Raw genomic sequence first — 5218 nt, forward strand, 5'->3', positions numbered from 1 at the left:
CCCCCCCCCCCCCCCCCCCCCCCCCCCACTCTCTCTCTCTCTCTTTAGACGTTTCCTCGTTAAATCCGCGACCAATATATTTGCTTCTTTCATTTGTTTATGTGCTTATTTCTTGTTTTTACCTTTGAATCACTTTACCACTTGTTTCGGTTGAGCTAGCTAGCTTCTACGTGACTTCTATAACTAAGAGGTGTATTCAATCACGACTTTCATAAATTTTTAAATACTTTTATCAACTTTAAAAGTTTGGTGGTATTCAATTTAGACTTTTATAAACTCTTTAAAAGTCTACCTGTATTCAATTCAAACTTTTCAAAACTCTTTAAAAGTATACAGGTATTCAATTCAAACTTTTATAGAGTTATTAAAAGTCTACTGGTATTCAAAAAGTTACTGACTTTCACAAACTCTGTCAGAATAGGATTTCTATAGACTTTCTCTTCATTAATATAAATATATGAAATCCAACCCTCCAACCCCAAACTTTTCAACATTCTCTACAGACTTTTTTTCCTCTATCTAAACTAACAAATTTTTCATCAATTTTACAGTACGTTTCAAATCTTCCATAAATACTTTTTTTTTTATGTTCAAGCAAATTTTTTGTTGCCATCGCAACAAAATAATTGCTGCAATCGCAGCCAAGAAAATTGCTACGATCGCAGCAAGAATCTGCTGTTCGCAGCAAATATTTGCTGCAACCAGCATCAAGTTACTACTGGTTGCAACAAATTTTTTAATTTATAAATTTTAAATTTTATTTAATTAATATGTTTATAATTTTATATAATTGTATGTTTATTAATTATTAATTTATATATATATATATATATTTATTTATTTATTTATTTATTAATATTGTATTAAGTTGAATTTTTTAAGAGATATTTATTGGTTCAGCATTAGTTGTTTCATTAGTTCAACAAATATTTTTATTGGTTATATTTATAAAAATTGATTATATTTTCTTTATGAATAATATACTCTATTTTTATGACATCAGTATTTATTTTTTTTTTTATTTTTACAATGCATTAATTTATAGATAATATATTAATAGAAGTTATGGAGTGTTTGTGAGGGTGTATTCAATTTAGAGTTTTAATGACTTTTGTAAACTTTTTAATATGAAAAAGTTTTTAAAAGTCTATAAATGTTTGTTCTATGGATATTTATAAACTCTTACAAAGTTTATAAAAGTTTAAAAGATTCTAATAATGTTTACAAAAACTCTACAAAAGTCAATTAAAATCCATCACTTTAAAAGTATTTAAAAGTTCATGAAAGTCATGATTGAATACACCCTCGAAGTGTTTGAGTTGCATTCTTTACTCACACACTACTCCTAGAGGACAACAACCCCACGTGGAAGATTCCTTTTTACACAACTCACATTAGACTTATAGGTCACATCAATTTTGCATCTAAATGCAAAAAATATAATGTAAGTTTTTAAGTAAGGTTTTAGGTCTATTTTTTGTATACATTGTATATTTTGACATAAATTTTTAACAACTATTATATATTTTATTTTATATTTGTAATTACACATTAAAGAGCTCAAATTAAGATATATATTATAAAAGATCTTAATTTGAGTTAATTCTATTTGTGGTCTTAGATTTATAGGTGGTAATCCACTTTTAATCATTCTTTTTCAAAACATTCTCTTTATAGTATTATTGTGGCATGATCATTTTTTGTCATCCGTCAATAAAATCGTTGAAATGTCCTTAAATACAAGGACATTTCAATCCTTTTTATACAAAGTGGTTGACTTGCTATACTTTTATTTATTTATTTTTTTTGAAAAAAATTCGTAATTGAAGACCTAAATGCACTTGTATTTTACGAAAGTTAAAACGATTTTTTTATGGAAGACTAAAAATGATCATGCCACAATAATACTAGAACCAAAAGGAGATACTTTGAAGAAAAAAAAAAGAACTAAAAGCGGATTGCCACATATAAATCTAGAATAAAAAATGGAATTAACTCTCTTAATTTTTATGGGAACGACATTGAGAAAATTAATCTCCAAATACATAATTCTCAATTAGTACCCTAAAGTGTAAAAATAAGATGTCAATGTAATTCATACCTTATATACTGGACCAAATCCTCCTTGGCCAAGTTTATTTTCATGAGAAAAGTAATTTGTGGCCATCTCTATGCTTTTAAAAGGGAAGAATGGTAACTCCTCATCCTTACCAACAACTTGTTGCGGCGACGGTACAATCGGGGCTGTGAGAGTCAACACGTATAGCTGATTAGCATATAGGCAGAGTTAGGAAACTTATGAATTGATAAATTGATATTAATAGAATACCTATGAAACAAGTGCAACATTTTCTTGGGTTCATATACCACACTACTGAAATCACTGCAAGCGCCACAATCAAGGTTACTGTAAGAGCAGCTATAATTGTTGTTCTCTTGTGGTGTGACATGCTCCTTGTTAAAGCAGGACCATCCCCAGAATGGTGAGGTAGTGGAGGAAAATGGGTTTGATTTGCTTAAGATAGTTGAAAGTGAAGCCATTGAGTGAGTCAGTATTTTGATATTGCGTATAGATTTCATAGATCGATTGTGCGAAATTCGAGAAACAACCTATTTTGAAATATCCAATTTAATCATCGATAATAGTAATTTTTTCAATTTAGTCTTAAACAACTTTTTTACTTAATTAGGTCATTGACTTTTGACACTTTTATCCAGTTGATTTTACTTAATTAGGTCATTGACTTTTGACACTTTTATCCAGTTGAGTTCTCAACTATTACAAACCTCCAGGACTAAATTAGGTATTAATAATGATGAAATTACCAAGCTATCTTAACAGAATAAATTGTTAAAATTAACTTGGATAAACTACTGTAGTTCAAATTACCAAGCTATCTTTTTTCACGGGGGCCCTAACCGTAGGAGACACAAGTGTTGGCCAGATTGCTTTTTCCATACGATCGAGAGGGGGTTCAAACTCCCTACCTCTCTTAAGGGACGAGAGTGCACGACCACTCACGCCAACCATGAAATTATTAATTATAACAATGAAATAAATTCTTTAAAACACATTTAAATAAATTTTTTTAATTTAATACGTGCTGACGTGCTGGCCTGTTTAATTTAGCCCGTAAACTCGTAAACCACGATTTGGGTTGGGTTTTCCCAACCCGTATGAAAAAACGGGTCGACCCTTCCCAACCCGTTTTTATCAACCCGTGACGGCCGACTAGTCCGGCTATTGACATCTCTATTAACAGAGGACTCAATTGAGTAAACCATTAAAGACAATGACATATTAATCACAAAATATCATTTAGACGTAAATCGAGAAAAATCAATTTAATCATGTATTAAATTAGATATTAACTCGCAAGGAAATTATAAACTCCCGCAATTGAAGCAGGAATCCAGGAAGTAAAAGAGATCAGAGTCAACGTAGCGTACCTGTTTTTACACACCCCTGGTTGAAATAATAAGTATAATTGTGATCGCAGTTAACATATGATCTTATATTTCCCTCCAAATGCACATTCATTTCCCCATTCGCAAGAATCTTGATAACGTTGAAATCCATTCCCATTCCTGTTCCGTCCCAAGCAAAATAGCTTTCATTATCGTCAAAGAAATACCTGAGATGGGAACGGACTACTAGAAATGGAAAATAGCTTTCAGCACTATTCCACACCCCACTGTGCCAATAAACACTCCCTCCTCGCATGCCAACTAACTGTTTGGCATTGTTTGGATCAACACACAAGCTAAAATCACCAGGCAAAGGGTTCTCCTCACTTGTCCAAGAACTTAAACAACGCTGCTGAATTTGTTCAGTTTTCAGCTCCCCAAACCTACCTATCTTCATGCCTGGAATCCAAGTATTAGCCGTGGGATGATCGAAGCTCTGCCACAACGTACGACCCCCACCTCGCAAAACTAAGTTGCCGGTGTCAAGTAGAGTTGCGGTTGTGTTCATAACATATGGATATTGTTGGTCGTGGTTTAGAACGGTCTCGTTCTCGGCATGGATCACCAACCGCCCTTCAACTTCCATTGTTAATTTTGGGATGAAAGAGGTTTGTGTTTGGCCCACCCAAGCAACCCAAACTGTGGTTTGTTCAGAATTCGCTGGGACTGGATACTTGGTCCACTGTATACACAGAAAGCAGGTATAGGTGGTAGAGGTGGAGCCCGGTCGAACCTCAAAGTTTAGCCTGAAGTTTTTGTTTGGTGACTCCAAGTAATCTTCTTCTCTCGCAAGCTCATCCCCAGGCGCAAGTGTATTTTTAGCACTAACATGACATACCAATAAGGCATGATTGATGAAGAAGCAACCAACAATTCCCACCACTAAACAATTATACAATTTTGTTCGACTCATTCCAATCATATGACATCTATGTGTTTGGCGGATGTCGGTGAAGGGCCAAATTCATAAAATGATAGTTAGAGGATTGTTGAGAACAGATCGGTGAAGTATGCCAAATTCAGCAATATGGGAATAGGGAATTGTTGGGTAAAGATCAATGAAGGGTCAAATTCAACAATTGGTGACTAGGTGATTGTTGGTAAATATGAGTGAAGGGCCAAATTCAGCAAGTTGTAACTAGGTGATTGTTGGGCTAAAGCCGATGCAGCTATATATAATTTTGGCCTAGTGATAAGCACTGTAATCCTAAGAAAATGGTTTCAAATCAAGGAGGATGTAATAATTGCTTTCTTATATATGAACTATGCTACTCTATATATAGTACAGTCATTTCATGTCTCTCCCCCCTACACCAAAAACATAATAATAATAATACTTCGTAATAACAAAGCACCCTAAAAGAAGTCTAGGCACGTGTGAATGGGAAGAAAGTGTGACGGAAAATTTTGATAAGTCTGATGCCAATTTCAAATTAAAGAGTCAAAGATAATATGCTAGCTTACAAATCCGGCCGTTTGGAAAAACTTAAAATAACCTGTGTGATTTAAACATTGAAATCAGAATTAATAATGGGAATCAAATACTGATTATGATATAATGAGTTTAAATAAAATGACTAACTTTGTTGGTAGTAAATAAAAATTAGAAAGAAAGAAAGAAAGAAAGAAAGAAAGAAAGAAAGAAAGAAAGAAAGAAAGAAAGAAAGAAATAATTAATTAATTAATTAAAATAAAAATATATAAATATAAAAATATAAAAATATATAATATAGATATATACACATACATA

At 32.6% G+C, this 5218-nt stretch overlaps 1 pseudogene; it reads right to left on the reverse strand.

Moving 5' to 3' along the window:
* The window catches only part of LOC116033156, a 13838-nt pseudogene extending 9784 nt beyond the window's left edge, over window positions 1-4054 (reverse strand).
* Window positions 4055-5218: the final 1164 nt, after the last annotated feature.

This window comes from Ipomoea triloba, chromosome 10 (assembly GCF_003576645.1).
Source record: "Ipomoea triloba cultivar NCNSP0323 chromosome 10, ASM357664v1".
Lineage (NCBI taxonomy): Eukaryota > Viridiplantae > Streptophyta > Magnoliopsida > Solanales > Convolvulaceae > Ipomoea > Ipomoea triloba.